The 12,964-nt window shown below is 43.2% G+C and overlaps 1 long non-coding RNA gene across 1 annotated transcript; it reads right to left on the reverse strand.

Annotated features, from left to right (window-relative positions):
- Positions 1 to 233: 233 nt before the first annotated feature.
- LOC138629390 (uncharacterized) lies at positions 234 to 5,931 on the reverse strand. Its single transcript, XR_011311552.1, has 3 exons — positions 5,875 to 5,931; positions 4,341 to 4,563; positions 234 to 371 (listed from the first exon to the last, which is right to left on the reverse strand). It is a non-coding gene; the product is annotated as an uncharacterized lncRNA (long non-coding RNA).
- Positions 5,932 to 12,964: the final 7,033 nt, after the last annotated feature.

Below are 12,964 nucleotides of genomic sequence, written 5' to 3' on the forward strand. Positions count from 1 at the left end.
GGTCAAACAAACGTGTGCAACACAGGGGCTGATGTTGATCAAGTATCGTAACTTGGAATGCTTACTTAAAAAAACCGTATAGCTCCCCCCCCCCCCGCTATGTGCGCATCGCTGTGCAGCTCTCTGGTCATGCAGAGCAGGAACAGTTTCTGAACTGTTTTGATCGACCCTCGTACAGTATAAGGCACCACGTTTGAGATCAGACTGTGTGTATATTTCTTACCTGTAGGACACACATCGTGTCCGTCAGGTACCTCCTGCAGGGGTATGTCATGGGGGTAAAGGGGCTGTGATGGGTAGTACTGCTGCTGAGGGTGCACCACACCTGGGAGCTGGGTGTGAAGGCACACTGCCACTCCTCCACTCTGCCTCTGGACACAAACAGCACACAGGACGGTTTAGCCAAAATGACCTGAGAGGATCAGATGCACACTGTACATGTTAGACAGTTGATGTGCTTCCATGTGCTTGGTTTTATTCACTTCAGAGTTGAAGAACAATTCTCCACACCCTATAGATGTGCGCTCCCCACCTCAATCTTAATTCAATGAAGCACTTAAGCCATGAATAGGGATGTACATAAAAATGCCTCCAACTTAAACTCTGACTGAATCATGTGAGGGTAAAAAATAACCCATGAAAAACATTTACTTTTGAGCCTGGAGATGTCGCAAAGCTGAAAACAACTGATCAAACTGTCCAGTGGCTTTGACCGACGGTGTAACCCCGGGTTTTTGAAAACAATTTTTTTTTCTTCATTGTTTTAACATGCAGATAACTCTTGCAGCTAAATTTGACTCTTTGGGTTTATCTTTGCTGTGTTGTTTTATCCTGCTTATCACACAAATGTTCACGTAAGAGGTTGAACTGAGTGGGGGGAAGTCTAAAGTCAGCACTTGACAGCGGAGCCAGAAGAGATATGAAATTCTGTGGATACAACAGAGTGCAGGGAGGAAGATAGCCACTCGGCCATTTTTAGCAAATCAAAACCTTCATTTGACAACAAACAAAAAGCTCAGCAGATAACGAAGGACGTTTCTATTTGAAACTAGCCTTTTTCTCATGAGTTTATTTTTTTTAACCTTACCTTAATTACAGTGCAAAACCAGCTTTCATGAAAAGGTTTGTAATATTCTTGCCACAAAAAAATGATTTGCTTTCAGAATTTCGGCTCATTTTCCTAAGGTTTCTCAGACGGTGTCATTCAACAAGCAACAGTTATTTATTCTTTATTTGAAGCGCGTGAAGAGCGACTCAGAGCAATGCTCGACTTCTACATGTCATATGTCATTTGTGTAACTGACAGCCCGGCAGACGGAGTGACTGTCGATCTGATAAGCAGCCCCCTGTTTAACCACAGCAGCATTTATCAGTAGCCATCCAGCTTTATGGATGGCTAACGGGACTAGAGGATCAGGGAGGCCAGTCTACAAGGTTCTTTAAAGGTTTGCATGGGACGCTGCCATCTCCTATCAAGTCAGTCAGCGAGGGGGGGAAAGTTAGATATGCAGAGAAGGAGCCACATGGATGATTTATGGATTAGACAGACAGACCATCATAGATAACAGCGGCGATAACATCGACACCATCATATTCTTTAATCAGTTCATGTGTAGAATAACTTTAAATGCTGAGGTTAGGCTACAATTTGGGGGAGTCTTGTGAATTCATTTACATACAGTACTATACATAGTTTCTGTATGACACAATATTGTAAAAGTCTCCAGTCGACAAAATAAACATCTTAATATTTGTATATTCATATCAAAATTTCATCTCCATCGGCTCTGGTTGTTGGCCAAATAATGTCTTTTGATTTGACTTTTTTTTTTTTTTTTTTGCTTGTTAAGTTTACATGTTTTTCTTATATTCTCGTTAGTGCTACTGTTCAGTGAACAGAACAAAACACAGACACAAGCATTAAACATGATAACAGCCATAAGTAACACTGTCCATAAATACATTTAGAATCTATCAGAGTATATTACAGGCCAGCTTCTTTTGAAGTTAATTGATTGATAATAAAACCAGGATAGAACACACAGAAAGCTCTGGGACCTTGATATGTCACAGCAATAGGATGGCTTCTGAATAGGAAGAGTAGCAGGCACTAAGATCTCAACTGGTAGATATATTACATACTTTTTCTCAGTGTAATAAACCCTTAGGTCTCATTCCAGTTTACCCACAAAGTAACTGTAATAGAAAGGTACATAACACATTTTGCAATATGGGAACATAAAACGTGCAAAACAAGAAACCATTTTTGATTCAACATCAGTGCCTCCATCTCTTTTTACTGTGTCATGATTAGAGCCCAGCTCATATATTGAAAGAAATGTAGTTATTATTACATCAGTGGCTTAAAACAGTGAACTTCACTGAATGTAATAATTATACAAAGCTATAACATAACATTTCTAAATGACCGTAGCATCGTTTTCTGTATTTCCTTCCGTCAAGAAAATTTTCATACACAATCATAGTCTCTAGGGCTCTAGTCATGATTACATATAATCATGGAAATCGTGAGGTGTTTCGTCTATCGGCCCCCTATTGGTTCTGAAAGGAATTACAGTGTTAGAGTAGGTGTGATATAATGTACCTTTGTGTTACACAAGCATAGTGAATAACAGTGACAATTGGCAGCAGTTAAACTGGTGTTGATGAGTTGTTGTCAATTTAATGCGTTGCACCTGTGCTGCTCTGCAATGACAAAATTAAAAACTTCTCCTGTTGGCTGTGCCTGACAACACTTTCTATTTATTATACAGTGCACTATACATTTACCCCTGTCCAATACAGAACACTCAGAAAATCACACTGAATATTGCTCGTTGCATTTCCACAACTTCCTCCTATCAATCTCACAATGCAATGTGACACATTTTATAAATGCAAATATCGCAAAAGGACTGTAATTCATAAATGTCCTGAATCCTCACTGTTGAGTAGGCGACTGTCTTGTACTGAATAGGTGATAGAGAGTGATTCTTCCTGCCTGTCTTTGCTGTACTGCAGGACTCTTTGATGGTGTTTATGTTTATTATTAGAACACAATTTGTGTGTGGAAAGAAAGTTGCACGTATGTAATTTCAAAAGAAAACTGAGCAAGAAAGAATGCTTATGTTACATGTAGTACAGTAGGGAAGCCTCGCAGTGTAATTTTTTATAAATTAAACTAATTACCCCCGCAGTGAGGTGCCATTTTCACTTGCTACAAGCTGCTAGAAGCTTGGATTTTTCTCTCCTGCTTGCTGCGTACTGTCTTTGTGAAGCAATTAAGACACTGACGGCGTCTTAATTGCAAACATAAAAAAAGAAGAAAACACATCAGACCCTCTGCTTTTTGCTGATAATGCATGTAAATTCAAGAGAATAGAGGTACCGCGGTGACACGGGTTCACCTTTTGACCAAGCTGCCCTGGTATACTGTAGTCTCAATTTGAAAGGCAAGCCCCACCACCTGAGCCAATTAGGAGCCAGGGAGCTGCATCCTTATATGTCTTCTATCGGTCCAGGTTGGGGTTGCTATTTGCATGTAACCTCGGTCTATTATCCTAATGTGCCGGCGTTCTGCATACAAATGGAGGCATTTATTTTGCCGCTCCTTGGCCTTCACCCTTCTAACGCTCACCTGACAGGAATCCCAATGTTCCTGGCTATCACCGCCTCTGACTCTGTATTCAGCTCTCTCATTTGGAGAGCGTTAAGAGCCTCGCTGTTTTCGCAAACAGGCTGCTGCAAAGCACCGCGCAGGTGGCTCAGCTGAGAAAAGTGTTAGTCGGCGGGGATTGTCTGACTCCAGCGTGATTGGTTAGTGGCAAGGTTGGAGGCCTGCGGGTCTCGTTATTTACAAGATTACTCGCTAAAGAGAAGTGCATGGAGCAAGGTGGTTGTGCAACACAGAAGAGTTCAGAAGGGTGATTTCACAGCCTTGTAGAAAGTGTTGTTGTTCAACAGCTCTATTTCCTAACTTTTGACGAAATGGTGAGGAACAGTATGTACAGCTACAGGCACTATTAGTGCAACTTGTGGATGAAACCCAACAGGAAAGTGTTCAGATAGTGTGTGTGCTCCTGTGAGGTGATGGAAACCAGAGTTGTCTGAGCGGTCAACACACACACACACACACACACACACACACACACACACACACACACACACACACACACACACACACACACACACACACACACACACACACACACACACACACACACACACACACACACACACACACACACACACACAGCTCATTCCCTCACACTCCTGGCCTGTGGTGTGATAGGTAGCTGAGGCAGCCTGAACAGAGAGATAATTTATGAGGAAGGTCTTACCATTGCGCCCAGACGGTCACAGGGGTGAAGGGCTGGGTAGGAAGAAACTGGATCCATGTAGTAACTCATCACGGACGCTGCGGACAGGAGGAGCAGGGCCTGCTGAAGGGATCAACACGCAAACAGCCGAGGCAGGGTGGAGCGACCTATTTATCACACACTGTTTACACTTTGTGTGTGCGAGTGTGTGGTATACACTGTGTGTGTGTCTGTGTCTGTATGTCTGTGTGTGTGTGTGTGTGTGTGTGTGTGTGTGTGTGTGTGTGTGTGTGTGTGTGTGTGTGTGTGTGTGTGTGTGTGTGTGTGTGTGTGTGTGTGTGTGTGTGTGTGTGTGTGTGTGTGTGTGTGTAGGTGTAGGTGTGTGTGAGAGAGAAGAAGGAGAAGGAGGGAGACAGAAGGGGGTTGAACAGTGAGAGAGGGAGAGAAATAAATTTGAGATGAGTTTTAATAACCTGCAATATCAGCTCTCCAGTGCAGAAGGGTGGAAATTGGGGCTTTTAAAAAAAGAAAATATCATGTCTGCACATCTGACACATGTCTGATTTATGTTTTAGAGCTTACAGGAGTTTCTTTTTAAGTACATAATAATTTATTTCAACTGAAGCAAATCCATCCATTCAGAGTCTTTTCATCAATCCTTTCACTGTCTCCCTCCCTTCCCATTATGCTAAACTGCCTCCTCCTTTCATCTGCCTCACTTCTTCCTCCTCCTCTTCCCCACCCCCTTACACACTTTGCCTATCACCTAACATTGTTAACTTGAAGCAGCATCACCAAAAGAGACTAGAAACCGAAGCTGAAGGGTGGCATTAGGGATTGGGGATCGGTGTATGTGGGCAGTGGCATGTTGCACACAGGTCCCAGCTCCTCCTCACATTCATATGTTAAGCAATTTGGCACATCTAGTTTGATGGCAGCTGCTGACAGACTGCGGGAGAGACGCACCAGAGCTCAATGCTTGCAGATGTTCAGCAGCTCAAAAAGATTCAGATGATCTTGTTTGAGAGAAAAAAGTACCCATACACACAGTGAATAATGCTCAAATCACTTCTGTCATTCAGATGCATGCACTACCTTTAGCCTTTGACAAAATGTAACTGATTAGGTGAAAAGTCAGTGCTGGATAAAGGAGCAAAGCATTCCCGCAGCCCTAATTATGCATTTTGTGATATATATCCCATTCATATACATTTGTAGGGCTCCATTTGAAGGCAGTTTAAAGCCAATAAATTGAAGGAAATTATATTCAGATAAAGTTCATTTTAAAAGGGGATAAAAAAAAAAAGTGCATGCATTCTTTTGCTTCTTCAGACGTTTTGTGCACAAAAATAAGCAAAAATGAAACAGCGCATCTGAATTTTTTTTTTTTTTAAAAAAGCGCGCTTCACGCTTTATGAGAATTCCCGACGGGGAAAAAACGGGAAATTTTAAAGCCAACACTTTTCAGCCGTGTACATCAAAGCAGCGCCGAGCTCGGATAATCTTCTCCTCCTATCACTGACTTCTAGTTAGTGGAATAAAACTTTGCACTTACCAACCGCGGTCGGAGAAGTTTCCTGTGAAGTGGAAGCGCTGGACAGCTGAGTGTGACAGCTGAGCGGTGGACTGCACAGATGCTGTACCTGCTCGCAGCGAGTCCCACAAAGGAAGGAATATTATGCACACTTTTAGTCCCTCCCTCCCTTCCATCGCACGGTGATCCTTTCCAAATCCTATTTTTCCTCTGCATGTAGTTTTTGGACTTCACGGCGCAGCATGTGGTTCACATGCAGCCGCAGTACAGGTGGAAACTTGTAGAGAGGTTTGATGCAACTTTTCTCACAACCCTCAAATGATCCCATTTACTGTATTATTGCAAAATCCCGTGGGTCAATTTTTCCACATCGAGTTGTATTTTTTTTTAAATGCTTTTTACAGGTCAATAAACAATGACACAACATTTTAAAGTCATTACTGTATTCAGTTCAATACCCCACAAAAAAACTGCTAAATCTGTTTAATCTAAATGAACGAAGTGAATGAAGTCTGTTTATTTCATTGTTTGTGTTCCCTCTGACAAATAGCCGGAGTCTTACTGAGGAAAAACAGCAGGAAAGAGGCAGGAAAGCATCACATGGAGAAGGGGCTGATTAATGACAATGGCTGATCTTCCTGTGATGTTGTCTGAAAAAGAAAAAGAAAACATTTGTGTGTGCCAAATCAACTGGATGTTCCTCTTGAACACCAATCGGACTTTTCTGAACATCAAGCAGAATTTTCAATTTGCTGGTGAACATCTCCTGTGAACATGTGAACTTGTGAAATCTGGCATCAAACCAGGCTGTTCATGAGCCTTTAAAGCAACTGTCAAATCAATTTGTCTCAGGTCTTACCAGAATGCACCTGAGAAGCATCTGCTTCTGCATATTTAGTTCCTGTACATCACTGACTATCATATCATCGTCCTACCTCCTGACCGCAAGCATCAACCAATGCATGTGGGACACTGATTAAAGCTGTGACAGAAACGATGGCCACTCTTCTGCGAAATGAGAAGTTCCCCCGGCACAACGCAGGATCTACATCCACCTGCTCTGATGGAGGTGAGTGATAACCGGAAAAGAGTGCGCAGCTTTATCTGTCTATTTGCTTATTTGTCGCTTTATTTGTTTATTTATTTTCATGCTGCAAGCTCACAAGCTTTCCAAGGCTTTGCTACCGAACAGCATGGAGCACCATCTCTTCCCCTCTCTCTTGCTTTCTATCAGCACTCAACACTTGCGAGTCATCTGAAACACCTTGTGGCTCCATGATAATTCCGTGACCTCAGCGCAGCATTTGTTTGAATTAGAAAGTGCACGGTTCAAACCTCCTGACAGCCACTGCTCTTACCAGTAAATCTTCAGTCTGGGGGTGAGGAGGGGTGTGTGTGTGTGTGTGTGTGTGTGTGTGTGTGTGTGTGTGTGTGTGTGTGTGTGTGTGTGTGTGTGTGTGTGTGTGTGTGTGTGTGTGTGTGTGTGTGTGTGTGTGTGTGTGTGTGTGTGTGTGTGTGTGTGTGTGTGTGAAGAGCTGCAGAGGGAGGAAGGGAAGGAGGGAGAGAGGAAAGGAGGGGGGTCAAGTCCAAGGTGAGAGGCGTGAAGAAGTACCATAAGGGGCTCAGTGGCAGGCCGCCTGCATTTTCTCAAGACCTCATCTGAATCCCTCGGCGTTCTCTGGGCCTCTGCAACCCCCTCGGGCCCCCAGGGGACACAGATGGGCAACACGTCGAGGGCAAAAGGCGAGGGTATGACTTATTGCCATGTGGAGAGAAAAGCACGGGGGCGCGCCCCTGTGATGAGACCAAATTGAATAAAAGTGGGGATGAATGCGATCCAGATCTTCAGCCGATGCCCCGGCAATGCTGTTTCAATTAGCCGGCTCAACCGGTTCAAAGGCGAGGCCCTCGATACACTTCTGCTCTGCATGAAGCCGCTATCATCGCATTGCCCCTATGCCTTTCACCTCCCCATTATGGTGCCATCTTTTACCGTTCAAGAGCCCTCTGTCTGTGTGCTGGCTGTGCTCATGTTTTACATTAAACAGATAGTGAACGCCTTGCCATCACAGCCAGTAAAAGCCATCAGTCAGGAGACACTGCAGGGTTTTATGGGCTTCACCGTCACTAAAAGCTGTTCTCGCATCTACATCAGCTCTGAGTCAGACTGATGTGGGTTTATTTCCACCTAAAGATCTAACATTTTTTTAAATAAGGCTTCAATTTTACTCAACAGCCACATTCCGGATGAAAATCTTGACCATATAACTTAGAGAAAGTTATGGTGACAGGGTGATTCTCTACTGTAAAAGCTACAGTATCTGGAGTCATGTAGGGGTCATATTCTTATGTGAAGTCCCAATCCTACCGATCACCATATATTTACTGCTAGATTCAAACCCCAACAGGAACTTCTACATGTAAAATAATAATTTGAAGTTGCTGACTCAAACCTCATGTTTCAGCTATGATATTCTTGAAAAGTTACAATACATGGAGCTGTTCCTCAGTCCCTTTGTTTTCTTGATGGATTTCTGTCACCCCACTGCTCTATTTAAATCAGCAGACTGAACCATACCGCCGCCTGTCCTCCACTGGTACCCTACGTCTCGTTGAGCAGCTCCAGACTGTGAATCCTTTTGTCTCATTTTCTCATTTTGGATCTTCCAAAGATAGCACTGACAGGTGATATTAATGGTCTTTTATTAGCATCGTCCTGATTGCTACAGATTTTTTGGAAGCACGAGAAGGAGGGAAAGAGCAAGACACAGGAAAAAAAAAAAAAAAAAGACAAGAAAAAGAGACAGAGAGAGAGAGAATATGGAAGTCCTCCACCCACCGCTTCTCACAGGAGATCGCCTCTCTCTTTGATAGCCTGCCCGAATCTGTTCCCCCCTTAGAAACTGCCCTGCAGATGTTGTTGCTGTATGCCGACTACAAAGAAGGAGCCCTTTATGAGAAGAACATCTATTTTGGGCCTCAGTGTTTCCGAGCTGTGGCGCTCAGTGAGAGAAGTGCAGGCCTAATCTTTCTGCTGCTGAAAACTCTGTTTTATTCCCTGCCCGTGCTATTTTTAGATTAAAGCCCAGTTCTAATGAATAAAATGAGGATGTAATATTTTATGACAGTATCAATATGCCATCACTGCGGTGGGCTTGGGCCTGAAACAGTCTACGTTGCTATTGGCATGAGCAGAGAGAAAAGGGGGAAGTGTGGGGCAGTAACCTCAGTGAAATCAAGAACATGGAGATGCCTTTGTATCGGGCCTGACTATATTCATTTAGAAGTGTTTGTGGTTCAGGCTCTCACCCTCAACCACAGAACCGTGACTTTGTTGCACTGTTGACTGTGAGGCAAAGGTCTTGGGGGCAATATTAGCCCTTGATATTATTTTTAATTAAAGCTCCAATCCCTCAGCCAAGTTGTCCAAACAGTTCTAAATAGGCTCTGTAAATCAGACAAACATCCTCAATATTTGATGGGCTGAGAGTGTGCACTATAGCCTCCAGATGGTTTGTGTTTCTCAAGCGTTTCACGAGGGATGGTACGGGACAGCGATCTTCTGTTCGAGTGTGCCTCTTGACAGAGCGAGTTCTTCCAAATCACATGCTGAGTCGTTGGATTTCTGCCTAGGTCGCTCTCTCTCTCTGCCTTTCTGAGCTTTGTCTTCTCTGTGTACGGGTTTATCTGTAGGCTATGTGTGTGCGCCTGAACTGTAGCTTTTTGCTTGTCAGTCAATACTGTGTTAAATTAATTAAAGGCATGCCCATGACCAACTGATTCTACTGTTGGAAATAACACTACACATTCAGTATTTTATGCAAAAAGCCAGGACAGCACATGGTGACAGATCATGGATTTGCATGTATCATATACAGTACTTCAAAGCTTTTCGAAGCTAACACCATCTTTAATAAATGTAAATGGAACGTTACTTTGAAAAACACACTGATGTTTTACACTTTGTGAAGAAAGAAAGAAGACAGTCTAGGAAGATGGAAAGAAAAAGTAGCCCAGTTTCACACAGGGGCGTGTAATACAGCCATCTGTCCACTAGAGGATACCGTGTCAGTGTTACTGGACTCAAGTTTAGGAACCAAAAACCATGTGATTAGGAAAAGGTAATGGTTTGGGTTCATACATCATGAGAGTTACTTAACCTACGTTACGGGCTTAAATATGTTACATTATGTAAGTAATGTATGTGATCATACATGTGTGTATGTGTACTTTTCAAGCCTAAGCGAGGCAAAACATGACTCTGACACGCTGTCCTCTGGTGGACTGATAGGTGTATTAAATGCTTTGGCGTGATAGCGGGCTGAAAAGCCAGTGCAGCACACAGGACAGTGAGCGGTGACAGGTCATAGATTTTGCAAGTATTTCAAAGTATTCAGTGCTTATACTATCTTTAATAAGTGTAAATGGAACATTACTTAGAAAAACACACTGATGTTTTACACTGATCTTTTGTAAAGAAAAAAAATTACAAGATTGGAGTAAGATGAAAGGAAAGTGCAGTTTGAGGACGGAGGGAGAGAACTGGATGCTGAGTACAACTTTCCCCGGTTGATAAGCTGCTGGCCTGGCGCCATTACACTCCCCCCTTGAAAAAACATGCACATTTACACAAACACACATTCAAACACCCCACCCAGTTGTGAGCTTTACCCCCCACCCCCCCCCTCCCATCACACACACACACACACACACACACACACACACACACACACACACACACACACACACACACACACACACACACACACACACACACACACACACACACACACACACACACACACACACACACATAAACACACACCACCACCACTACTCCAGTGGTGTCTCCAGCTCGCTATTCCTCTTCATTAGTGTCCCAGAACGAGATGCTTGTCATGTAATTAGCAGAGGAGGTTTTCTGAAAGCCTGTGTAACACACACGCTCATTAGAGAAGTGAGAGAAGGCTGCAGCGAGAGAGAGAGAGGAGAGGTGGGGGAGGCAGGCCTGGGAGGCACATAGAGGGAAAGCAATCAGGGAGACAGATGGGGGGAGAGATGGACAGAGGGACAGAGCGAACATGGGAGAAAAAAGTGTTAAGAGGAGCAAGAAAACAGAAAGTTGCATGTGGAGGGGTGAGATCTCTGACTTTAGTACAGCAGCTAGGGACGGGGGTGACATTTACTTGATCTGGACCACAGTTGTAGAGCAACTTGTAACAAGTTACGCATTTAAATTACTAATAAAGGTAGTTGTAATGCGTTACAGAAAATAAAATTAAAAAATTACAGTTACTGTTCAAAATGTTGTTGATTACAAAGGGGATACATCTGTATATATTCTGTCTACGTCTCGACAGACCCCATTCAGTATGCACCATTGACTGTGTATAAACGTGGAAGTAGATTCCAGGTCTGAAAAATGAAGCCAATGCAGAAGTGCCATAAACTGCAATACCACAGAGGGCCTCTAGAGGTTGGCGCCAAAAAGGCTCCATATCGACTCCCATTCAACTTCTCTCATGAAATACTCTCCGAAGTCAATACATTTTTTTTCCACATACATATTGGTGTCATCCATTTAATTTTGTATCAGTTTTCAGTCCTTCTGAAAATAATCCCATCGTTAATGAGATATAAGGCCTCAAAAAGTAATGTTTTTTTGTTTTTTTTGTTTGTTTTTTGGGGGGGGGCGTGTCTGTTTGATTGACAGGTCCATGGTGCAGTAAAGGGTCTCTATAGCTGGGCCTGCGAACAGTCCTCTGAGATCTAATCAGATCCACTGCTCACTCCTCCCCAGCTCATCCAAATATGGTCACTTCTGGCTCCAAAACAGCAAGATTGTGAGAGCAAAAAGCCTCCAGTTTGAAAGACCTGTCCATTGTTGTCGCACATGAACGCCTTCCAATGCTGGAAATTCAAGCATATTTTCATTTTGAAATAGGAAAAACAATCCAGCATCACTGCACAGGGTAAAGCTTGTTTACCAACTTTGAAAATGCTGTCAAAATCAAAGTGCTCAATGTCAAACCTGAGGAAACATCTGTTCAGGTAAGTTCATGTATCCACAGTCAGTCACATAAAATAAGGTGCCTCACAGCTCACCATGTTGTTTGTGGATGTTTCTCGCAGTCATCAGATTCATGTGATGACCAAGACAAAAAACAGTAAAGAGAGATCGCTAAGACAAATAGATAAAATTCTAAATGTCGTGCTCTCCCTGCGGAGTATTACATCTCATCTGTGGAGTTACAGATGATGTCAAAACGTGTCCTCCTTTGTCTCCTTTCACATTCTAAACACCCACATTAGCCTGCTAAAACTACACTTTGGCTTTTCACTTCTTTGTGGTAGGTAATTAAAAAGTCAGTGTGAGTATTTCTCTGGTAGCTTTCTCTGAGACAGGGGAATCATTAGATCATTAGCTCCACTACATCCCTGTTGTGTTCACACTGATAACAGCGTCGGTGCCACGAGCAGACCTGTCCGCTTCGTTCAGTTCATTCAGCCTGTGATGAGGTGTGGTTCTGGCTGCAGAGGAAGGCTTATCAGGGTGATGAGAGGGAAGAAGGAGCTGTTTGTCAGTAGCTGGTTTTCAATGCAGTCTGGGTTGTGTCTGGAGTCTGGTCTCCTTTACTTCACCCTCAGTCCCATGACACAAGATCCGGATCAAAAAAAGGATTTGAAAATAACTTGCTGTGTATTGTTTTTAGCCCACTCAAGTGACAGGTGGCTAAAAGCTTGAATAAAACTAAATGTAAATGTAAAAACTGGTTTTTTTAATATTCCTATATTCCAGACTTTTACTGATATAATCAGCCCAACCAACCTGGAGCTCTAATCATGAAAGAAATGATTTCACCCTGGTCTTCCTATTAACCGTCCACTGACCATTATGTCCTCTGTACATGTTAGAATTGTGACCTGGCAGCAACGGACCGTGACGTCACCCATTGGTTAGTGAACTGCCGTTATGAGGCCTCGAGTTTTAAATTTTGGCTGTTGCCATCTTTCTTTTTTGAAGCCAGGAGTGACCATATTTGGACGAGCTGGGAAGGAGAGAGCGGTGAATCTGACTCAATCTGAATGGGAACCCGAGGATAGTACATCC

The sequence above is a fragment of the Brachyistius frenatus genome, unplaced genomic scaffold, assembly GCF_029030835.1.
Source record: "Brachyistius frenatus isolate BFR_SWC_R1_liver_20210118 unplaced genomic scaffold, ASM2903083v1 Contig_1, whole genome shotgun sequence".
Taxonomy (NCBI): domain Eukaryota; kingdom Metazoa; phylum Chordata; class Actinopteri; family Embiotocidae; genus Brachyistius; species Brachyistius frenatus.